Consider the following 26,003-nt stretch of genomic DNA (forward strand, 5'->3'; position numbering starts at 1 on the left):
TTTAAATTACAATAAAACCCAACATCTCTAGACATTGTCTCCCATCACAAAGGAGAGATCCTGGAGCTATACAAAACCAAAACAAATTTATAGGAAAAAATAGTAACACAGCAGTCAAACAGAGCTGAAAAGTAGCGCAAGCATCATGAAAAAACAAGGAAAAAAGGAACACAAAAAAGGCGGGACAGCTTAAATTTACAGGAGAACCTAGAGGCATCAGAGAAATAGTCAGATAAAGAACACAAGGTATACCTGATTCAGATGGGAATGGAATCTTAAAGAGGTCATAAGACAGCAAATGCAAACAATGAAAGATCACTTCAACAATGAATTACATAAACAAATTCAAGAAGCAAAAGAACAACTCTACCAGGAGATAGAGGTCATTAAAAATCAAACAGAAATCTTAGAAATGAAGGAAATTATAAACCAAATTAAAAACTCAAATGAGAGTATTACAGGTAGATAAGATCACGTAGAAGTTAGAACATCAGACAATGAAGACAAATATATATCATCTTGAAAGAGTCTAGTCAACTCAGAAAGGCTGGTAAGAAACCATTAGCAAAACATCCAAGAGATATGAGATATCATAAAAAAAAACAAACTTAAGAGGCATTGGGATAGAGGAAGGTATATAGGTCAAAACAAAAGGAATGAGCAATCTTTTAAATGAAATAATTTTAGAAAACTTTCCAGACATTAAAAATGAAACAGATGTCCAAATCCTAGAAGCCTACAGACACCGAATGTACAAAACCACAAGACACATTATTATGAAGATATACAACATACAGAAAAAGGCGAGAATATTAAAAGCTACAAGAGAAAGGAGGCAGATTAGATTCAGGGGTAAACCAATTAGGTTAATGGCTGAATTTTCATCACAGATACTGAAAGCAGAAGATCCTGGAACAACATATTTCAAACGCTGAAAGATAATGGGTGCCAACCAAGAATATTGTATCCAGCAAAATTAAGCTTCAGTTTTGACGATGAAATAAAAATCTTTCAAGATAAACAAAAGTTAAAAAAATTTGCAGCCAGAAAACCAGCACTGAAAGAATTGTGGGCAAAACACTACACAAAGAGGAAATGAAAAACAACAACCAAAACCAACAGTGGGAAGTACCTTAGTAAAGGCAGGGAACTAATCCAAGAGGGAAAAACAAACCAAATTAAAAATAAATAAACAAACAAACAAACAAACATGACTGGAAGAACAAACCATACATCAATAGTAACCCTAAATGTTAATGGCTTAAACTCACCACTTAAGCAACATAGGATGTTAACCTGGATTAAAAAAACAGATCCAACAATATGCTGCCTTCAGGAGACTCATCTGATAGGAAAAGACATACACAGGCTGAAGGTGAAAGATTGGGAAAAATCATGCCACTCACATGGACCTCGGAAGCAAGCAGGGGTGGCCACACTCATATAAAATAAAATCGACTTCAATCCTAAATTAATCAAAAGGGATAAAGAAGGACACTATATACTGTTAAAAGGAACCAACAAGACATAACAATTATCAATATATATGCCCCAAACAATGGTGCTGCTACGTTCATAAAACAAACTCTCCTCAAGTTCAAGAGACAAATAGACCACAACACAATAATTATGTGTCACTTCAACACACCTCTCTCACCATTGGACAGATCTTGCAAACAAAAGTTGAATAAAGAAACTATAAAACTCAATAACACAATTAATAACATAGACTTAAGTGACATATATAGAATATATCAACCATCATCAAGCAGATATACTTTCTTCTCAGAAGCACATGGATCCTTCTCAAAAATAGACAATATATTATGCCATAGGGAAACTCTTAGAAATTATAAAGGAGTAGAGATAATACCATGCATCTGATCTGATCATAATGGAATGAAACTGGAAGTCAATGATAAAAGAAGGAAGGAAAAATCCTACATCACTTGGAGAATAAACAATATGTTACTGAATGATCAATGGGTTACAGAAGACATCAAGGAGAAAATTGAAAAATTCTTAGAGAGAAATGAAAACACAGACACAACATATTCAAATCTATGGGACACAATAAAAGCAGTTCTAAGAGGAAAATTCAGTGCTTGGAGTTCAGTCCACAAAAAAAAAAAAAAAAAAAAAACGAAAAAGAAAAAAAGCAACAAATAAATGATCTCACACTTCATCTCAAAACCCTAGAAAAAGAAGAGCAAAACAATAGCAAATGTAGCAGAAGGCAAGAAATAATTCAAATCAGAGCTGAAATCAATGAAATTGAAACAAAAGAAACAACTGAAAATATTGACAAAACTAAAAGTTGGTTCTTTGAAAAAATAAATAAGATCGACAGCCCCTTAGCCATGCTAAAGAAGAGAAGAAGAGAGAGAACTCAAATTACTAGCATACGGGATGAAAAAGGCAATACCACAGACACAGACACTACAGAAATCAGAAGATAATTTGAAATTATTTTGAAACTTTATATTCCAATAAAATAGAAGATAGTGAAGACATCGATAAATTTCTTAAGTCATGATTTGCCCAGATTGAGTCAGGAGGATACACACAACTTAAACAGACCATTATCAGTGGAGGAAATAGAAGAAGCCATCAAAAGACTACCAACCAAGAAAATCCCAGGACTGGATAAGTATACAGCAGAGTTTTACAAAACCTTTAAAGAAGAACTAATACCAATACTTTTCAAGTTATTTCAGGAAATAGAAAAAGAGGAAGCTCTTCCAAATTCATTCTATCAGGCCAACGTCACCCTGATTCCAAAACCAGACAAAGACACTTCAAAGAAAGAAAACTACAGACCAATATCTCTAATAAACTTAGATGCAAAAATCCTCAACAAAATGCTGGCAAATTGGATACAAAAACATATCCAAAAATTGTGCACCATGATCAAGTAGGATTCATACCTGGGATGCAAGGCTGGTTCAATATAAGGAAATCAATAAATGTTATTCACCACATCAATAGACTTAAAGATATGAACCATATGATCATCTCGATAGATACAGAAAAAGCATTTGACAAAGTACAACATTCCTTTATGTTCAAAACACTAGAAAAACTAGGGATAACAGGATCTTACCTCAACATTGTAAAAGCTATCTATGCTAAGCCTCAGGCTAGCTTCATTTTAAACAGAGAAAAATTGAAGGCATTCCCTCTAAAATCTGGAACAAGACAGGAATGCCCTCTCTCACCACTTCTATTCAACATAGTTCTCAAAACACTGGCCAGAGCAATTAGACAGATGAAATAAGTTAAAGGCATAAAGATAGGAAAAGAAGAACTTAAATTAGCACTATTTGTGGCTGACATGATCCTATACCTAGAAGACTCAAAAGGTTCTACCATGAAACTTCTAGAGCTAGTAAATGAATACAGAAAAGTCGCAGGATATAAAATCAACACCCATAAATCAAAGGTATTCCTGTATATCAGTGACAAATGCTCTGAAATGAAAAGGAAGACAACCACCCCATTCACAATATCATCAAAAAATAAATAAAATACTTGGGAATCAACCTAATACAAGAGGTGAAAGACTTATACAATGAAAACTACAGAACCCTAAAGAGAGAAACAGAAGAAGACCTTAGAAGATGGAAAGATATACCCTGTTTATGGATAGGCAGAACTAACATCATTAAAATGGCAATATTACCAAAAGTACTCTATAGGTTTAATGCAATGTCAATTAAAATCTCAACGGCATTTCTTGTAGAAATAGATAAAGCAATCATGAAATTCATCTGGAAAAATAAAAAACCCAGAATAGCAAAGCAATTCTAAGAAGGAAGAGTGAAACAGGAGATATAGCAATACCAGATTTTAAACTATACTACAGAGCAATAGTAACAAAAATAACATGGTACTGGTACCAAAACAGGCAGGTAGACCAATGGTACAGAATAGAGGACACAGAGACCAATCCACAAAACTACAATTACCTTATATTAGACAAAGGTGCTAAAACCATGCAATAGAGCATCTTCAACAAATGGTGCTGGGAGAACTGGAAATCCATATGCAACAAAATGAAAGTGAATCCCTTTCTCTCAACACGCACAAAAGTTAACTCAAAATGGATCAAGGAGCTCAGAACCAAACCAGAAACTCTGTGTCTGATAGAAGAAAAAAATTGGTCCTAATCTCCATCTAGTGGAGTCGAGCTCCAAATTCCTTAATAGGACATCTAAAGGACAAGAGTTAAAATCAAGAATCAACAAATGGGACATATTCAAATTAAAAAGTTTTTTTTCTCATCAAGAGAAATAATAAGTGAGGTAAATAGGGAACCTACATCCTAGGAACAAATTTTTACCCCTCACACTTCAGATAGAGCACTAATCTCCAGAGTATACGAAGAATTCAAAAAGTTAAACAACAAGAAAACAAATAACTCAATCAACAAATGGGCCAAGGATCCTAACAGACATTTCTCAGAGGAGGATACACAATCTATCAACAATTACACAAAAAAATTCTTACCATCTCTAGCAATCAGAGAAATGCAAATTAAAACCACTCTAAGATACCATCTCACTCCAGTAAGAATGGCAGCCATTATGAAGTCAAACAATAACAAGTGCTGGCAAGGATGTGGGGAAAAGGTTACACTTGTACATTCCTTGTGGGACTTCAAATTGGTGCAGCCAATTTGGAAAGCAGTATGGAGATTCCTTGGAAAGCTGGGAATGGAACCACCATTTGACCCAGCTATTCCCCCTTCTTGGACTATACTGAAAAGACCTAAAAAGAGCATACTACTGGGATACAGCTACATCAGTGTTCATAGCAGCATAATTCACAATAGCTAGACTGTGGAACCAACCTATATGCACTTCAATAGATGAATGGATAAAAAAATGCAACATTTATACACAATGGAATATTACTCAGCAGTAAAAAATAACAAAATCATGGCATTTGCAGGGAAATGGGTGGCATTAGAGCAGATTATGCTAAGTGAAGTTAGCCAATCCCTAATGATTGAGGGGACCCTCATTGTTATACAAAATTACATATAAGATGGTGTGAGGGGGAAGAAAAAAGGAGGGAGAGAGAGAAATGTGTTATAATAGATGGGATAGAGAGAGGTGATGGGAGGGGAGGGGACGCAGGGATAGGAAGGGCAGTAGAATACAACAGACACTAGTATGGCAGTATGTATAAACGTGGCTGTATAACCAATGTGATCCTGCAATCTGTACACATGAAAAAATAAGAATTTATACACCGTTTGAATCTAAATAAATAAATGAATGAATAAATAAATAAATAAATAAATAAAGGTATTTTGTCCCCCTACAACTAAAAAATAAATATTTGTTTTTAAAAATCATGGTTTTGAATAATTTTTCATTACAGGGAAAAATGTCCACAGGACAATATGAACTTTAGCAAATTACTAAATCATTCTGAGCTTCAAATGATCTGCAAAAATCTATAAAAAATAATTATTCAATGTTTTCATAAGGATGTGTATTGAGATAAAATTATGTTTTTAATACTAAATAGAACCTACATATAGTAATGACTACCATGATTTTCATACACTAAGAATAACTACATTTTTTGAAACCTTATTATATTCTAGTCACTGTATTGGGTTTGGGGGAGAAAAATAAGAGATGGAGAGTTCTCCTTTTGTGTAGACACTGACATAGCAAAAGAAATACCCCCTGGGACACATGCTCTCACATAAGATGTGTATTTCCATTACTACAGTACCAAGGCTAAATCAGTTTATTTCAGGAGTGGAAAGGATAGACCTAGATAAGAATGGTTAAGGAAGAACACCCAGAAGAGATTGAGCCTGATAGCAGGACTTCATATGGAGAAAAATAAAGCAAAAACAGTTCCAAGCAGAGAATTCATTCCATATAAAGACAGCATGTTGTGTGCTATTTTTCTAGGAATAGCAAGGAATCCCAAGTGTCTAGCCTAAATATAGAGGTTAAGGTTGTTGGACCAGTTAATTATGTACTTTCTGTGTCTTGTAAAAGTTTAACTCTTTAGGAAATTTTGTCTACATTGTTCCCAACACATAATAATTGAATAGTTTAAAGCATCATTATATGTATTAGGAAAGATAATTTGGTAGAGGGAAGGAGGGGTAGAGTTAAGAAATCTCAATATAAATCCAAATTCTATCATGTAAATTTTTAATCATTGGAAAGTTAGATTAATTATGCCTCTATTTCTCCACTTATAAAATAGTGCATCTCCCTCATAGAGTCCTAGTGAAGATTAAATAAATTAATGATTCTGAAAAATGCCTCATTTAATAAATATTATCTTTAAAAAGTTAAGTGAGTGATGATGAGCAGATGTTATTAACAATTCCTAGACCATCAGAACACCATCTCAAATTTTAATGCCTTAAATTTATGTAAATTGGTTGGATGGAAATGCAGCTTTATGAAATATATATTACCCAATTTAAACTTAAAATTCATTTTAATGATTCACCTTTTCCCTAAAATGAACCACAAGAATTTATTTGTAAAAGTAGTGTTGAAAATAAATGAGTCTTCAACTAGAATAATTATTTATTTATAGTAATAGAAAGTACTTCATGATGCTGGGCACAGTGGCATATACCTGTAATACCAGGAATTTAGAAGGTCAAGACAAGAAGATTGCAAATTTGAGGCCAGCTTCAGCAACTTAGCCAGGCCCTAAGAAACTTAGTGAGACCCTTTCTCAAAATAAAAATGGCTGGTACAATACACAATATCTAATCTGTGCAACCAACCTAGATACCCTTCAATAGATGAATGGATTAAAAATGTGGCATATATACACAATGCAATATTACTCAGCAATAAAAGAGAGTAAAATCATGGCATCTGCAGATAAATGGATGGAGTTAGAGAAGAGAATGCTAAGTGAAGTTAGCAAATCCCCAAAAACAAATGCTGAATGTTTTCCTTGATATAAGGAGGCTGATTCATAGTGAGATAGGAAGCAGGAACATGGGAAGAATAGACAAATTCTAGATAGGGCAGAGGGGTTGGAGGGGAAGGGAGAGGGCATGGGGTTATTGATGATGGTGGAATGTGATGATCATTATATCCAAAGTACAGGTATGAAGACACAAATTGGTGTGAATATACTATGTATACAACCAGAGATATGAAAAAATACGCTCTATATGTGTAATGAGAATTGTAATGCACTCCACTCTCATATATAAATTTTACAAAAATTTCCTTCCCCTCCATCTATTACCACAGAGCCCAAATGGTAACTTCTCTTATCTTAGAAATGTAGATTTCTGTGTGAAGACCCAGCTCAAGGCCAGAGGCCTTGTTTACTCATTTTTACAAACTACTATATTGGACACATGTTTGTGAGAAACTAGTAAGGGGGTGTCCAGCAACCTGGGAAGTGTTGGCATTATTTCTTCCTTGTAGGTCTTGTAGAACTCAGCTGTGAACCCATCTGGTCCCAAGATTTTTTTGTTGGTAGGCTTTTGATGGTGTCTTCTATTTCCTTGCTTGAAATTGATCTGGTTAAGTTGTGTATGCCCTCTTGACTCCATTTGGGTTGATCATATGCTACTGAAGTCTATCTTAACTCCAACCAGAGCTTCTATGGCTTCAGTCATTTATCAAAGCTAAAATCATACCATAAAAATACATGAAGAAACAAAGCAAGTGGAAACCAAGCCTGATCATGGCTTCTTTCATGTGTGAGTTCAGTTGCCCTCAGTTTTGTATTTCTATGTATACAACCAGAGATATGAAAAATTGTTCTCTATATGTGTAATAAGAATTGTAATGCATTCCCATGTTTCCATTTGGCATCACAATGAACCAATCTATATTCCAAGTAGCAACAGGTAATTTGAGAGGGAAGATTAAGCAGTGCAATGAAACAAGCAAAATACAGTGACAATCATATGACCATGAAATCCTAAGCAACATGATCTAACATTAATGTCATCACCATCTAAATCAGACAATATAATTTTGAAGTAGACTGAGAGGGAAATAGGGGTGCAACAATTGTGGAGTGAGGAGAACAACACTACTGCCTCCATCCTTCTCCTTCTCCTTTCCTTCCTCCACTGTTGCTGACACTCCTTCATTAAACTGAAAAATAACATATTTACATGTAGGAAATACTTAAAATTCACAAAAACCTCAAGATATTTATAAAACCTTATTGATGAAGTTAACCATTTTAGTAAGTTAATAAATGCCTCAGTTACACGTTCTTGCAGGCTGTAAGCAATTCAGTGTCCTCCTTCAAAAGGTACTAAGTTATTGTGGTTTAGATGCTTATATCAAAGTCCAGAAACCACAGAAATCATTTCAACAAGAAAAATTTAACATAGATTGATTCATTCCTGAAGAAGAATTAACTAATAAAAGGTGGATAACTACTAAAAGAAGTTTCTGAAGAATGCAGAAATTGCATATATAGGGAGCAGATACTACTTCTTGGGATGAGGCAGGGTAGCCAAGAAAAGAAGCAATATACAATAGGGACCCCAATGAGAACTCATTGGGGAAAAATGGATCATGGCCCACTGGAAGTTTGAAAGGGTTCTGTAATGCTCCAATTAATCAGGTGTTCTCTTTCATAATAACCCACAGAACACTTATAATACCAAATGTATTGGGTTTTCCACACCAAGTTATTCTCCAATTCTCTGCATATTTCTGGGTGTCCTATAATTCCATTAAGGAATTAGCAGAGACCCCACAAGTTAAGTGGACATCACACTCTTGCAAAAATGCCCCCCCATGACTTCAGTTGATATACACAAGATGCCTCCTTAAGTTACCCAACTATTTCTGAAGTTTCTGTCACTGTAAGGAGGTCCAATGAAGTCTCTCCAGTGGAAGAGGAAATCACTGCTTAGATCATTCAGACCTTTGCCCATACTGTAGAAAAGACTTAAGGATGTGTTGCACTTTATCAAAAAGAGGAAGAGCATCATTAGAAAGTGAAAAGAGAATATAGGAACACTCAGAGAATAAAATGGGCAATCTCAAGAGCAATAAGAGACGCACTACCAGGGATAAAGTTCAGGTTATTTTATTAGGGTACAAAGGTAGAATATATGATCCAAAGGGAAAGGTCTTCCTTGAAGATTGGAGAATATTCAGCAAGATGGTTTTCCGTTAGGGAATCTGGTCTTCTGTGTTGTTTTCAGCTGATTGGACAGGCAATTGATCCAACAACGTGAGCACCAAGCTTCATGAGGTTAGTGTGTATTTGTATTGAAATCTTGTTCCTGCTTTGCTCTATTACAGAAAATTTATATGGAACTGGAAAGTTATAAAGTAATTTATGGAATTGTTTGGTGCATTTTTATATTTTGGTCTCTTTCTGTCCCTTTAGCTTCTTATTCCAAGTCAAGAGCAGTTTACAAGTTATTGTTCCACATCCCAACAGGCACATTTCTCCTGGAGAGACTTTTTCCTTAGTATCCCTAAATTTCTATCTCATTCCCAAGGCCCATCCTCCATTCCCAAGATCCATCAGATTAGATGATTTTCGAGAGTGATTTTCTAAAATGACTCACAAGAGAAATAACTTTGTTTACTAACCAATTTATTATTTATTACAAAAGATATTGCAAAGGACATAGTGAATAGCCAAATGAACATGTACATAGGGTGAGGCTGAGAAATGTGTCGAGCACAGAGGTACCAGTCTCCATGGTGGAGTTTGAGAGGCACCACCCCAACACACACATGGATACATTGTTATTCATCAAGTCAGAAGCTCCTTCAAAGCTGTTATGGAGGTTTCACTGTGTAATTATGATTGATTAAATCATTGAATGCTGTAAATTAAATTAACTCAACTTTCAGCCCTATTTCCTCCCTGATTTTAACTTTCTACTTATAAAATTTGTTCTTTGGCAACCTGCCCCCATCCTGAGGGGACCAGGTTTTTCTAAAAGTTATCTTACTATCATAAACACAGATGGCTGAAAGGGGCTTATTTTTGATAACAAAAGACTCTCCTTTCATCTCCATCAGGAAATTCCAAGGGGTTTAAGAGCTATTTTCAGGGATCAGGGAGAGAAACGACTTTTCAGGATCTCAGGGCAGAGACTAAAAATACAGATAAAGATATCAATATAGTCATTTCTATATTTGATCCCTCCGCACACCACTGGAAGTTGGACTCTTAAAAATTCATCATTCATTGGAGGTTGGAACTGAAATACCCTCCAAAGTCTCATGTGTTAAAAGCTTGGACCCTAGCCTAGTATGGTGGCCCATGACTGCAATCACAGAATTTAGGAGGCTGAGGCAGGAGTATCACATGTTCAAAGCCAGCCTCAGCAATTTATCCAGGCCCTGAGTAACACAGAAAAACACTGTCTCAAAATAAAAATTAAAAAGGATTGGGGTTGCTATAATTGTAGCTCATGGTGGAGCATGTGTGAGGCACTGGCTTAGATCCTGAGCACCACATTAAAAAATAAACTAAATAAAGGCATGGCATCCATCCACAACTAAAGAAAAATATATGTTTTTTAAAAAGGTTGGGGATGTAGCTCAATGGTTAAACACACCTGAGTTCAATCCCTAGTACCAAAAACAAGAAAGAAAGAGAGAAACAGAAGTACCTTGCATTGCAGTGGCCCCTCCAGTGCATTGTACCAACAATCTCACATTGTGTCAGATGGCAAAGAAGTGTATACAAGGTCCAGTTCCAAGAACACAAAGAAGACCAACATGGAGTGTATTTGGAACAGAAATGCAATGAAATGATAATGGACTCTGTCCATACCTTTGATTTTATTTATCTATGCCTACATGTTACACCATTTTACAAACATTTGAATTTCCATAAGACAACAAATCTATCATAACAAAGCCACCTGACAAATGAAGAGGTTCTCATCTGTTCCCCCACAAAGGAAAGAAGCACTCCAGTCACTGTATACAACACTACTATAGTATTTACTCTTCAGATTCACTCAGTCTCATTGACTATACTGTTACCTGAAAGATAACAATTTGTGTATAAACTAATAAATATAAAAAGAGAGAGGAAGCAAATGCTCAATACATACAAATACACACATATAAGCCACAAGCAAAGAGAAAATATACAAATTTTTACAGTCCTCATTTCTAGAAGGACTGTGTAGTTACATGTACTTTCTATCTTCCAATTCTCATTCTGTGTCTTCTCTCCCCCAGTCAGAACAACTGGTAGAGTGAACACACCTTTATTCCTGCAGGGTCTAAGACCTCAATAGTCCTGTTTCTTCTTGTTTGCTATGGTTTTCTATACACCCTTAACATCAGACTTGGAATACTAAGAGGAAATATAATAACTCATGATCTGCAATTCATCTTGAATCTGAAAATTCTCATTTTCATTTATGTTTACTCTAGTGTTTCTTCTCTTTCTTCAGTTGCAGTATTGACACAAAAAGTCAAGAGGGTAGCAGGAATGGTGGATATGATCAAAGTATATTACATGCATGTATAAAATCATCACAATAAAACCCAATAATCTGTATATTGGATATGTACTGATTTTTTTATAAGAGGGGTGGGATCAATTCCTTTCCTTTATTCCCTGTATTAACATATCACACATTCTCAATGGTACCAGAAATTTACTGAGTTATGTAAAAATAGGTATGTTCCATTCATCCCAGAATATGAAGCAGGTTACATAGAATGTTGGACTTTTAAACTCCATCTTTCATTGGAGTTTGAATTGAAATACCCTCAAAAGGTCATGTGTTAAAAGCTTGGTCCCCAGCTGGTTGCCCTTTTGGAGGTGGTAGAAACTTTAGGAGGTGGGGACTTAGAACAGGAAGGAAGTAGAAAACTTGGATGTGTTCTTGAAGACTGTCTTGTCCCGGCTCCTTGTCTCTCTCTCCTCTCTCCTCTATCCTCTCTCCTCTTTCCTATCTCCTCTCTCCTCTCTCCTCTCTCCTTTTCTTCTCTTCTCTTCTCTTCTCTTCTCTTCTCTTCTTTTCTCTTCTCCTCTCCTCTCCTCTCCTCTCCTCTCCTCTCCTCTCCTCCCCTCCCCTCCCCTCCCCTCCCCTCCCCTCCTCTTCTCTTCTCTCTCTCTCTCTCTCCTTCTATCTGCCATAGGTAACACACTCACTCCACCACCTGCTCCCTGTCATGATATGACTGACATTCTGCCTCAGAAACAATGAAGCCAGGTGACTAAGGACTGAAACCTCTAAGACTGTGAAGAAAATAAATCTCTCCTCCTTATAGGTTGATTTTCTCACAGAGAACAAAAGGTGACTAACAGACTAATCATTTCCTTGGAAATTTCTGGATAATAAACTTCTATCATCTGATAGTACAAATCTGCAAAAATAGAACAGGGGACTGTTCACAACCTCAAGGTTCCTATACAAACATTCAAGTCCAGTATTGGGGTATCCCCTTTGTTTGATTTTTTTTCTTTTTTGAGATAGAGTAGCAGTATGTGCCCTACCTGGTCTCAAATGTATGTGCTAAAGTGATCCTCTTGCCTCAGCCTCCCCATTAGATGGGACTACATGAATGTGCTGACACACCTGTCTGATATATATCCTCAGAGTTAAATTCCATATTCCCTAAACCAGTTACAAAACAGTCAACTTTTATCTTCTGCTACCTGAATATAAGACATGAACAGAACTCTCACACATCTAAAGTCTGAACAAAGAACAGGAGGAAAAGCCCACTAAGCCTCATAAGCATCATCTCAGGGGATTTTGCCACATGAGTCTGTAGCCAAAGGAACAGCCAGAGTAAAGGATCATAGACAGCAAGGGACACTATGAAGATAAAACCTTGGAATGTCAGGGAAGTAATGGAGATTCAGCCTCTGGGGGAGCACCATCAACACCACAGCCCAAGCTGATCCTCTCTGTTGGGGTGCTCAGGATCTCCTCCAAAAGAGGTGAATTGTGAAGGGGTATAGGGAGCCCCTCAGACTCACTTGGCATACAGCAGATTGACATGGACACATCTCCATACATAAACATGAAGTATGGAAAGAGAGTTCCAGAGAAGGAATTTGGAGGAAAAGAGAAAATGTGAGAACCAGACATCATGTTATAGAAGGAGACACTCCCTTCACTGTAGGCCAGGAAGACCCCCACTCTGCAAAGATCCTGCCTAGAAGATTACAAAGTCATAGAACCAGTCCAGGCAAAATATCTATTGTTAAAGTGCCCCATGACCCAAAACACCCTATCTGGTACTACCTTGTGCCAGCCTGTTCTGCTCACATCTTTCCTACAGACTCCCAGAGTCCACTTGCTTATGAGGTCATTCTCTATCTCCACTTCCAAGAACCATCTTCCTGATGTGATGCCCTCAAGACCCAACACACTGCATTTTTAATCATGATACACACAGGGATCCTTCCAGGTCAGACACATCTTTTCACGACAAACAGAAAATCTGTGGTGAGCAGACTCTGGATCCAGAGTGACAGGCCCTGTTGAGAGAGTTATCGAACATGCAAAGTCCTCCCCTGCCCCAAAACAAAGCACACAGCCTCCCCAGCCACATTGCTGCCTGAGCTGAGGAGGGGGTAAGCTTCCTGAGATACGAGTCTTATAACTCAAGCCCATGTCCTCAACCAGGAGAAAGGAGCCAGAGACTTATTTGGGGGTTAGACTTGTGACAGGTCCCTTGAGAACCAGTACCAGTATTGTGACCATCACTTCTGCCACATCAACACCATTGGTGATGCCAGCACCTGAATCACCACAGAGAATTTAAGGAGACGCCAGAAACCATGAGGGCAACAGGAGGAACATCTAGAAGCACACAGTCACTCACAGGCTTGTAATTGTTCCTTCTGCCAATCTACAAGAGAACACAGATCTCATATCAGGGATTTGCAGAGTCTCTACACATCAAGGTCAGCATTCAGTCTTCTGAAACAGCAATGTGGGAGGAAGAAGGGAAAATCTGTGAGAAAATATTCAGCTGCTGTATTTATTTCTTACACACACACACACACACACACACACACACACACACCGCTCACACATCCTGTTGCAGCCTTCCATGAAGACTAAGCCAAAAAGCTTAACACCCCAGGATCAAAATGCTGGATGTCAATATGAAAGGTCACTGTTCAGATTTAACTACCAAATAATACCTTCTCAAGATACAGACACACAACCATCCTAACAACTAGGTCATCTTGTGATACAATTGAGGTTATCAAAATTTCTAAGACCTCCATTTACTTATAAAGAACTGACTATGCTGAACTTGTAAGGTTAATTCTAAGCCATGAGTAGAGAATTACATCCAGCTTAGTTGAATTTGGAGGATGACAATAAATCATGAGTGTAGGGAACTCAGCGAAATCTTACCCATTTAGGTGGCAATGGAGAGGGTTTTAAGATGGAAGGGAAAGAAGTTCAAAACAGGAAACAAATATATCCAGTGAGAGGTCAACACTAGTGACTTTTCTTACACTTCTCACAGACAAATAGGAGAAAAGCATCCTTACAGATATGGGAGAACCCAAAAATATTGGACCTAATCATTTGCCTACCATAAGAATTGCCTGAAGAGTTTTAAAGCTTCCAGCTATGATAGAACCCATATTCCTAAACTCCAGAGTGTGTGAATATGTTAAATATATGACTAGGCAACTTTATCAATGTGATTAAGATTCAGGTTCTTGAGTAAGGGGAGATTATTCTGGATTCTCTGGATCAATCCAAATGAATAACATAAACACTTGTAAAACAGACCTTTCTTGGCTGTGTTGGAGAAGCAGATAGAGAAACAGAAACAAGGTCAAAAATATGCTGTGCTGCTGGCTTTGAAGATGGAAGAATGGGACTCCAAATGAGAGAATACAGATGGCCTCTAGAAACCGCACAAGACAACAGCCTCCAGAAAGGAACACAGCCTTGTCCACACCTTCTTGGACTTCTGGCCTACAAACATGTAAGATAATATATTTGTGTTGGTTTAAGTCACTAATTTTGTAGTAATTTGACAGCAAATAGAAAACTAATATGCCTACATAGGTGACACACCCAACATAGAACAAAGTACTGGCAGAGAAATGTGCTTGCAGAAAACATAAAACTGCCTGTTTCCTGCACACAGGAAGCTGAGGACCCAGAAAATATAACATGCTCTGCTAGAAAATGAAGAGACATATAGGTGCCCAGTGAGTCAGTGAACCAGTAAATGTCTGAAGGTCATAGGAAAAAGCCTAATGGCAACCAGGAATAAGTGACACAGACCTTGGACTTTACTTCAGGGTCAGGAGAAAGGAGACCAAGCAATGAGATGAGCCCTGCCTTTTCTCAGGAGACACCAAACCAAGGGTCTTATGAAACACTTCACACTAGCATCCTGATGATGAGGACCTGAAATAACTAAGAGAAAACACATGGTCCCTCTTCCCCCACTGTCCCAAGGCCATATAAGTCTCCTCCAATTTCCATACTCTCTTTTGGGAAGAAGATAGGAAGGTCATTGACCAAAGCAAATTCTACATATGTCACACACTTGAAAATGTCTTCATTTGAAAAGCTTTTGCCTCCAACAGGGCAGAGATCCCAAAGCCTCAGGAACAAGATCAGAATGATGAAAATAATAAATAAACAAGATCTTTTCTTTCTTAAAGATTTGTGTTTAAATTTGTGCCCTCCATTTCCACTAATACAGGTTCAATCACATACATTGCTATTTCCATCTTTGTTGAGTTGCTTGATAGAAACTAGATCATATAAAATGGCTGAGCAGACCCAGATGATTTTTGGAGAAAAGTAAATTTTGCTCATTTTTCACCAACTCATTAGTTGGTATAGAATTATAATTTTATATATACTAACTGACTGAGATTATCAAAGGAGAAGCAAAGGGAGGTCAAAGAAGCAGACAGGGGAGAAAAAGAGAAGGACTGAAAGAAAAAAAAACTTTGAGACTTCCCAGTGTATCAAGTACTATGCTGTGTGCCTTATAATGCACTGTTCACATAATTCCCACAGAAAATTTTAGTTTATAACTCATTGTTACAATTTCATAAACAAGATGAGATCAGACATTTGTCCACCTCACACTATGGACCTATCAATATGAAAGTGTGGATTCTAGTATAGTAATAGTGTTTATCCATACAAAATAAAAGAGTATGCAAGTTATACATGAAAACATATAGACATTAATTCATCAAGTAATGGGGAGATGGTTATAAAAAAGACTATTTGATACTTCTTTTTTAAATAAACTTGTCCTCAGAAAAATTATTAAGATTCTCAGAGTGTTCCTCATACATCTGATCCCAAAGCCTCCTTGATGCCATGGCTCACACTTCTCTGTCTCTCACAGTCTACATCCCTGATGTAAAAAAGATACAACCAAAGAAGAAAGGGCATATTAGACAAATTCAGATGGCACAGGTCCTAAACTCACCCCCAGAGTTAAAGAGTCCTCTGGACAATCTTTCATTGCATTGGAAACTGCCTTAGCATGTGCCTGTCCTAACTGCTCTGGAAGGTTGAAGTGGTCTCACTATTACAGGAAAACTCAATGAGATAATCACTTGGAAATGGCTTAATGGAATTCACACACACACACACACACACACACACACACACACACAATGTATTCACTGAAATCTCTCAAAGATATGTCAAGGAGTTGGTTATATTTCATGCACACAATTAACCCGCAAATCCTCTTCACACTCAATTCACACCACCTAGGATGTGATTTTCCATCTCTCACTGCTTCAGCACACCTAAAATTAATACATGAATCTTGAGCACTCTACTTTCCTTCTCACCTCCTCACTCTTTCCACATCATCTTTTCTTCTCTCATTTGTTCCACACCCTTCCTCACGTAAACAATTTTAACATCTCCAGATTCTTCCCTTTATAATTTTCATGAATCAAAAAATATATATATATAATATATCATTAATATAAATATATAATATATTTATATATCATATATTATATATTATAATATATAATATATAACAAATACATAATAAAATAAAGGTGTGTGTGTGTATATATATATATATATATATATCTCCAAGATCAAGCTCAACAAAGCAAAATTCTCTTAAAAGCAGAGAAATTTTTGTGAACATTATTAATTTCATTTTGTTCCTATAACAGAAACACAAACACAGAACTTTGCATATACTTTCAAGTGGTTCCAGACCCCCTAAGCATCCTGGACCCCAAACTCAGAATACCAAAAACTAATTTCTCAACAATTAAGGTGCTCAGAAGAAACCCAGCTACGACAGCAAGTCAGAGCATGAGGTGGCTGAGAGGAGACCAATTACCAACGAACAGGAAGAAAGAAGAAAACCAAACCTGGACCTAAACAGTATGAATCTGGGGTAAAGAGAATACAGAACCAAGGCCCCACATTAGAAAGATGTAAGTCCTAAGCTGTCAAATATGATTTCTGAAATTTTATAGAGACCAGCAAATCCTATCCCCAGTTGCAACCCTGCTCCATCCAGGCTCTCCTCACAACTGAACTCTCCAGTGTCACTGCACCAACAACAAATACCAGTTGAACCTGATGTTTTCAAGATCTGCAACTAATGCTAGCCTGCAGTATATGGTGGGCCTAGAATATGTTTATTCCTTAGCTCCAGAACATGAAAAACTAAAATCAAAATTAAAAAAGACATTTTGGAAATTACCAACAATGAAGAATTATTTATGACTGAGGTTGTGGCTCAGTAGTACAGTGCTCATCTAGCATGTGAGAGGCACTGGATTTGAACCTCAGCACCACATAAAAATAAAATTAAGATATCGTGTCCACCTAAAAGTAAAAAAATAAAATAAAATAAATGAAGCATGATTAAAATACAGAAATGTGAGGTGAGTTCTGTGGTCCAAACCCAAGGAAAAGTCCTTGTGATCTTCCAGTACAAGTTATAATCATTTTTCTCTCCTTTTAGGAGAATTTTGCTTTCCTATTTTTCTTGGCTTTTGGTTAGTTTGGAGACAGGGCAGATTGATGTGTGACGATTATTAAAGAAAAAACCAAGAGAAGTTAAAAGTGTTTACTGGGAGGGGTGGGAAACAAATTAGAGAAGAGAGAGCATGAAAACCCATCCCATCCTGGGTGGAGGCCACTGATACAGAAGGCAGAGGAGGAGCCAGGAGGAGAGAAGGCCAAGGAAACATCAGAGTCACTTACCTGCATACAGGTGGGCCTTCTTCCAGGCTGAAAGGGAACACATGGTGGTGAGACCACAGCTAAAACAAGCCTGTTCAGCATGAATGTACCTGCCCTGACCTCCCTCCATTCTAAAGATGAGACTACCCACAGGAGAAGAGAGCCAGAAAGGAGATGGCCTCATACAGTTTTCAGGGACTGCAGGGTATTGTGGGAAATTCCCTGGACCACAGATCAAGATGGCTGCTTGACAAGCCAACTTCTACCACTGTTCCACTCCTTGCTCTCTGTCAGAAAACTATCTGCCTCAAAACTCATAAAAGTCCATATTCTATCTCTCTTTATTCAGTTTTGCTACTAAGGATAAAAGTTATACTATGTGTGTATATATTTGAGAGGATAAAATATAATTTACTCAACAATTGTCAGAGATATTATTATATCCAGGCCTTCTCTGGCAAAGATATATTTGGAAAGGGGTGAGAATGTAGCCCATGGTAGAGGGCTTGCCTAGCATGCAGGAGGCACCAGATTCACACTAACCACCACAAAATAAAAAAGTAAAAATAAAAAAATAATTTGGGAAATTACCAAAAATGAAGAATGATTTAAAGACAGGAATGTAAGGTGAGTTCTTCGGTAAAAATACCCAACTTTGGGGGCTGGGATTGTGGCTCAGTGGTTCAGCATTCACCTTGCACATGCGGGGCCCTGGGTTCAATCCTCAGTACCACATAAAAATAAATAAATAAAATAAAAGTATTGTGTCCAACTACAACCAAAAAAAAAAATAAAAATAAATTTTAAAAACCCCACTTTTCACAGGTGAAATTTTTCTAGAGAATAAGAACCACTATTTCAAGAAGTACTTGGTTTACTCTGCCACATCCTCACTTGTAGTGGGCAGCCTACTTGGATTAGCACCTTTGGGAGCTGGAGAAAAAATAATCTCTCAATGGTGATTTGTTGGGAGATGAACAGAAGGTCACATTCCTAAACTTAATGACTCCATTTACTTATACAGATAATTTAACAAACTTTTAGTATTTGCCTTTAAGCTTCTAAGTGCAAACCAACAGCTAGATGCACTGAAAGCTAAAAATTCATATTCTCACATGAGACCCACACAGGTGATGGTAATGTGGTTCCCATAAGTGGAATATGCTGGCTGCAAAATGAAACCTAAGAAAAATAAAATGATGAAAAAAACTACAGGACACAGAAAATATTTTTAGAAAGCAGGGGTGGGACAGGGTAGTCGATCATACAGATCGAGCTTCTATTCTAAACCTGCAAAATGGAGCCCATGCTTGCTTTTTTTTTTATATCAGGGAACATCAAAGGCCTTCCATAGAATGTCCTTCACCAAAAAGGTTATAGGTGGGCTGTCCAGTTCCCAAAGGGTTACACCCACCTCCACAGCTACTATGAGGTTATCTAGTAGGTTGTGGATAAAGGTTATGTGTCTTGGGAAATCTAATGCATGGGAGAGCCACAGATAGTTTCCAAGGTTAATCCTAAAACCTTCCTGACTGCCAAAACTAAAGAAGACCCTCAAATAATTCATGGATGGCTTCCTGAACAATATAACGTGGGGAAGCCAAGGTTGAAATGAGATGCAGAATACATGACAGACAAGGGGCCACCATCACACCCAAGTTTCCAAGCTCTAGGTAGGAAATAGCAGCCAACAGCTAGGAAAGCTCAGGGAGCAGGGTTCTGGCTTCCACTAGCTTCCAATTAGCTTCCCATGTACGGGGACCCAAATGTCTGCCTAGATAGAAAGTAGGAGATGGGACACCAGGTAGGATAAGAAAACAAGAGATGCCTGGAGAGTCACTTACCAGACAGATAAGCAGCTTTTCTATGATCTGAAAAACAACACAAGAAATAGGGGAGCTAGGAACTAGAATGTCTGCTAACAAAGAAACATACAAAATTCAGGCAGGAAAGCAGAACTTGCTGATATCTGCCTGGAGTTCATCTGAAAGAAAATGAAAAACAGCATGAACGCCCATCCCCAAGAAAAGGAAAGACTGTGTACCTGAAAAACCCCAGGAAAATGTTTCTGTTTATTGAATTTCTAACTTCAAACCCACCCAACCCCACTGACTCTACCTATCCCCTTTAATCTCTTCAGTCACCTCCTCAGGGCCCAGGACCATGGGTGTCCCTAGAGAGCTGGACCCCAGACTCTGGCCCCTGTCAGCTGCCCCACTCACCACCAGGTCTGCCCTTGCCCTGTGGGGTCTTACCAATGGCCTTCAGCGCCTCTTCCTTTGCCTGCTGTTCCTCCTCCTTAAGCTGCCGCAGATGCTCCTTTTTCTACCTCCTTCTGGAATGTTCTTTTCTGATAAAATAACAAGACCCCAAGAGTAGGAGCCCCAGCATGGTCAGGATCACAGCAAATGCTGGCTTCCAGGGAGAAGCCTGAGGGAAGAAGGGCTCTGTGGCCAGGCAGACAGCAGGTCAGGGGCACACCCAGGAGAGCCAGCACACTCAGAGAGGCCAGCCCTCCCCACAGCTCTGCTGGGAGTGGGAAGCAGCACTGACCTGGGATATAAATAGCCATGGCCTTCTCCTGGCCCAGGACAGGGTTGAGGACAGAGCAGGTCACATTCCCCACAGAACTGTCTCTCACCACCAGAGTGGCCTCCACACTAAACAGCTCCTCACTGTCTTGGGTGTGAGCTTCAAAAAGCGCTGGGGACTTCTTTCCACTGAGGTCTCTCCACTGCACCTGGGGCTTTTGGAACCATCCTGAGGCTTTGCACATCACACACACTTCTTCCTCTTCTGGCCCTTCTATGTGCACTTGAGGATCAGCACCCATCCCTGGAAGGAAGGAAGCTATGGAGCCCCAGGAGGCCTCCTTGGGCCCTGAGACCCCAGAGTTGCCTACGAGTTACACAACTTCAGGGGGAAGGTTTTCCATGTTGAATTCTGGGGGTTCTATCAGAAGGGTCACCTACCAGAGGGAATTAAACGAGGAGCATGATCCACATAGGGCAGTGGGCTCTTTTCCAAAATTGTGAGGCCAGAGGCAACAGGAAGAATTTGGTCCCAAGGCTCCCTCCATGAATCTCAGTCTTCTCACCTCACACACTCTCCTGGGACATCTGCCTCTTTGTGTATATCACTTCCAAAATTGTATTGCATGACTACTTAGTTTCCTGAATTCTCTTCCCCTACACCCATGTTCCCATGAGTTATCTCTACCAGGTTTCCTCACAAACGTTTCAACTCAAAACTCCAAAACTGACTTCATAATTTGGACCACTTGTGATAAAATGATTATTAAAAATCCCAATTCTTCACCCTTATTTATAGTCAGTTCTTCCACTTCCACTTTTTACTGCCTTTACCTTTTGCCTCTGGGCCCAGTCATGGGATTCAAATTGGCAATGAAAAATTAGCTAATGTGACCACAGAAGTTTGAAAAGCACTTGAACCTTGCCATTCCCACAGGAGGACAATCCTGGGCTACCCAGTTGAGGATGGATCATGTGACATTGCTGGTCCACCTGCTTCAGCTGCCCTAGTTCAGTCAAATGACCACCTGAAACGTGAGCACACTTAACCAAGGTGCACCTGGTGAATGTTTCAGCTGACTTAAGAACAAATGAAAAATAAAAGTGAAAATCTCAATTCTCCCTGTTGAATAAAAGAAGATTCTTCTCTTTTTATTCTACCATTTGCTTTGAGAAACTGCAATTACACAATGGCACTTTCTCCTCATTTGAAATGTTTACACATGATTTTGAAAACTGGCTAGGATTTTGCCAGCTTTGTAGCTAAGGAATTTCTTTCTCAAGGATCTGGGAATCATTTATTTGAAATGTAAACATCAGGGAAGATACCAACCCTTTGGCCCCTTTTCTGTGTAAAGGTAGGAGTCAAACTTATGTGGGCATCTTGTTCCAAGCTGTAAAACCACCTCATGTCATAAAGCTGGAGGAGTTTATTCTTCTTCCAGATAAAGCCTGTTATATGGTACGGATGGTCTCCAAACTATCAGGTAAATTTAGAATGACATATGCAGAACAAATTGCTTTGAGCCCTCTTAGTAGAGAATTACTTATTGTTCATCTTGAAAACAAGTATACAGGCTATAAAAAGAAAGATGAAATTCCTTTCTGGTTGTGTAATTCCTTAGGAGATAATGCATGATATGTATCATTCTGGTTTGATGCTCAATCAATATTAAAAGTATTTTCTCCTAGTATGGGAGATTTTGTTTTTAATTATATTTATGAAATATAACCAAGTATGCATAACTAAACCCAGGTGATTATTAGCCAAGATCAGTCCCAATTAGTTGAATTTGGTTAGTGCCTAAATTAAATACATTTTTATTGCCAAACACACCTGAAATTGTGGCTGTTACACAGCATAATTACAGCAGTAGAACTGACACATAATTATCAATAGTCCTGCCATGAAACAACAAATGCTTTAAATAAAATTCTGAAAGTCTCTCAAGTATTTTCTTCCCCCTCCAAATTTTGTGCTCACAAGTCTACTCAGTTGAATCTGGTTTCTAAACCTGTCTGACACCTCCTCCCCCACCCCAGTGCCATGCCTCAGGTCAGGCACTCATTCTCTCCACACCATAACTGCACTCCATGCCTCCTTCTTCTCACCTCCCATCCATCCATTCACAATTGCCAACATGAGCATTCCCAGCATGGCTCTGTTTAGGATTCCCCCTACTCTGCATCCAAACTCAATAACACAGCACACAAAGCCTTTACTGACCTGGTAACTGCCTTTCTCTCCAACAATTCTCCCCAAACTCCACCATCTGAGACCCTCAAGTCCCATACACTCAATCCCAAGAACTATCTGGTAAAATGCAAGTAGCCACAATCACCATGTTGTATGCCCTCTGCCTTTTCACCTTCCAGCCCATCAACATCCAGGGCTCTTGTATCAGCCCAGGTGTCCACTCCTAATGACTTCATCCTGACACCTGAGAGTGGTGTTATTAGAGGACCATCTCTTTATTCCATCATTGCTACTTGTTACCATCCTCCTCCTCATTCCTCCTACCAACCATGATGGCCTCATTATACCCAGAACAATCAACAATATTTCTAACTCAAAGGTTTCATTCCAGGTGCTCCCTCAGTGTTAAATTCTGCCCCTCCCCCAGATAGCCCCCTGGCTAAATACCTACTTCCTTTGAACCTTGCTCAGACTGTCAGTAAGGCTCTGCCTTGGACTCTATATAACACTGCAGCTTGTCCTAAATTCGCAGCCCACATCCTGAGCCCCCTTTTTAATTCTACTTGGTCTTTTCTCTTAAGTACTTATCACCTTATCACATGTTGTACTGAATTATTTATTATAATTATTCTTCCTTTGTCTCTAGAAGGTAAACTCCTCACTGGTGGGATCTATGCTATACTGATATATCTCTGGTGCACAGAATATGTCCCCCCATATTTGAGACGCCCAATCTACAGTGTTTGTATTGATCAATGAAAAACTGAATGAACCATTTTTTTCTCTATTTCACCTATTAAATGTGAGGCTAAATTAGATGATCCCTGATATTCCCACCAAACCCAGTACTCCCAAGGTCTCCAGGATAGATATCAATTAACTAACCTGCCACCCTTAGTTCCAAATCAGCCTCTTCAGAGAAGCCTCCATGTCTGAAGGAGCAGGTATACATTCCATTGTCAGAAACCTGGACCTTGTGGATGTGCACAGTAGCCTGCTCCTGGGTGAGGAAGTCCCTCACCAGTGAGGTCCGCCCTCTGTACTCAGCCATCTGCTCCTCAGTCTGTTCCCATTTGTTCCAGTACATGAACACTGCTTGTGATAATTGATGCAGAACCACCTCAGTTCCATGTTCTCTGCATTGATGCCTGGGACTAGGGCACAGGGCAGTATGACATCCTCTCCCAGCACTGCCACAATGGGGCAATCAGGGCTAATAACCTGGAACTGCTCTGTGGACACAGACATGGGGGAAAAAGCTAGAGAGACACAGACCAAAAAACAGAGAACACACACTATCAGGTGGGAAGGCCAGGAAAGCTGGGGCAGGGGCCACATGAGATGATACCCGAGGTTTGATGGATTGGAATAGATTTTCTGATCATATGATGTGGACCTAAAATGATGCCAAAGACACTCCCTCACTGGCATCTGCTCCTGGTCCCAGACCCTTCTATGAAGTAATTTCTAATTCAGTGGTTCTCAAGCATTTATGCACCTGAACCACTAGGATGCCTTATAGAGCACACATCATTGGGCCCAATCCAGACCGTCTAATTCACTAGATCTGGGGTGGGCCAATGAACGTGCATGTACAAGGAGTTCCAAGGGTGGTCTGGGGAGCACACCTTCGGAACACCAGGCCTAAATTGCCCTGTCTCAGGACAAAGCTGGAAACACAAAAAGAGCACACCTACAGTGAGATCAGACTGTGGTCATTCAGCCACACCCAGGAAATTCCCCTCTTCCAATTTTAATTTTTTGACTTCATTCTATATTTTTCTCCTCCAATGATGGAGGAGAGAAATATATATGTACATTAAAACACAGAGTCAAATGCTAATTACTGCCATGAAGATCCTGCTCTCCTCATTCACGAAAACTCCCATCACTGTATGTTCAAGAAGCAAGTTCACCTCACTCTCCACCCCATGGTGCTCTTGGTCTTCTGAGGCTACCACATGACTCCTCTGTGGAATATCTGCAATGCGCTTCCAAAGAGCTACTCTCAAACCCTGTGCCACTCCACTCTGGTCTCAGCCACCATTAAATCTCAACTGGAGGATGACTAGGAATCCTGACCTCAGTGATCCTTTTAACACATGAGCTAATCCATGTTGCTGCTCTGCTCAAAGCCTCCACATGGCTCCCCACTACTCCCCAGGCAACACAAGGCAAGACCCCTCTGAACTTACCTGTGGCTTCTCTCCCCATGGGCTCTAGTCCAGCAACACTGGCCTCTGTGCTTCCTCACACTCAGCACACTGCCAGCTCTGCACAGGCTCCCCCTGCAGGAATCCTCCTTCCAAATGGTCCTACAACTCACTCCTCCTTCTCCTGCATGATGTTCCCATCTACACACCACCTCACTGAACACTGCTGCCTGCCCATACCTGCCTACATGCCCCTGAATGCCCACACCCTGCCCTGCTGTATTTCCCATCATGGTCATCTCCTCCAACACACTTAGGCCTCTCTGCCTAGTTGCAATTATTATCACTATCTCCTGCCAGAAGGTAAAATTTATGACAAGATTTCTGTCTGATGCTTTCATAGAATAGCACCTAACAATCAACATTTCATTAATATTTCAGGGATAAAATGAATGAATGAATGCTTGCAGCACACACAAAAAAAATGGCAAGAAAAAATGAGGGAAAATATATTTTCAAATGTTTTCATATCTTGCTTTTTAAAACCACAAAGGAAGACAGATGGGGACACTTACCCATGGACAGCTGGACAAGGAGAAGCAGGGAAGTGAGACAGCAGAGCAAGGAGCGACTGCAGCACCCTTCCATATCTTTAGAGCTGGGGAGAGAGATGGGGATGAGGGCCAAGACCTGCAGGTAGGAGGCAGGTCCAGCCCAGAGCTCCAGCACCTCAGCATAGAGAGCAGGGCTCAGGGCTGGACAGCAGTCCCCTGCTGGAGCAAAGCATTTCCTATTAGCACATCATACTAACAGGGTGCTGAGCCCCCCACAACCCTGACACTGACAAACAGCTGAGCCCAGGATCCTTCCAGCTCTTTTGAGAAGACTGTGGGACCAAGAAACCATAGAATTATCTGGTAAGAAACTGTTCCTTTCTTTCCCACCCCAAACACAGGGCA

At 39.3% G+C, this 26,003-nt stretch overlaps 2 pseudogenes; both read right to left on the reverse strand.

The window, feature by feature from the left end:
* Positions 1 to 7,625: 7,625 nt before the first annotated feature.
* On the reverse strand, positions 7,626 to 8,068 carry LOC113175621 (protein cornichon homolog 4-like; annotated as a pseudogene).
* A 5,665-nt stretch (positions 8,069 to 13,733) lies between these two features.
* Positions 13,734 to 25,105, reverse strand: LOC113175607 (butyrophilin subfamily 1 member A1-like; annotated as a pseudogene).
* Between the last annotated feature and the right edge of the window lie 898 nt (positions 25,106 to 26,003).

This window comes from Urocitellus parryii, chromosome 8 (genome assembly GCF_045843805.1).
Source record: "Urocitellus parryii isolate mUroPar1 chromosome 8, mUroPar1.hap1, whole genome shotgun sequence".
NCBI classification, from domain to species: domain Eukaryota; kingdom Metazoa; phylum Chordata; class Mammalia; order Rodentia; family Sciuridae; genus Urocitellus; species Urocitellus parryii.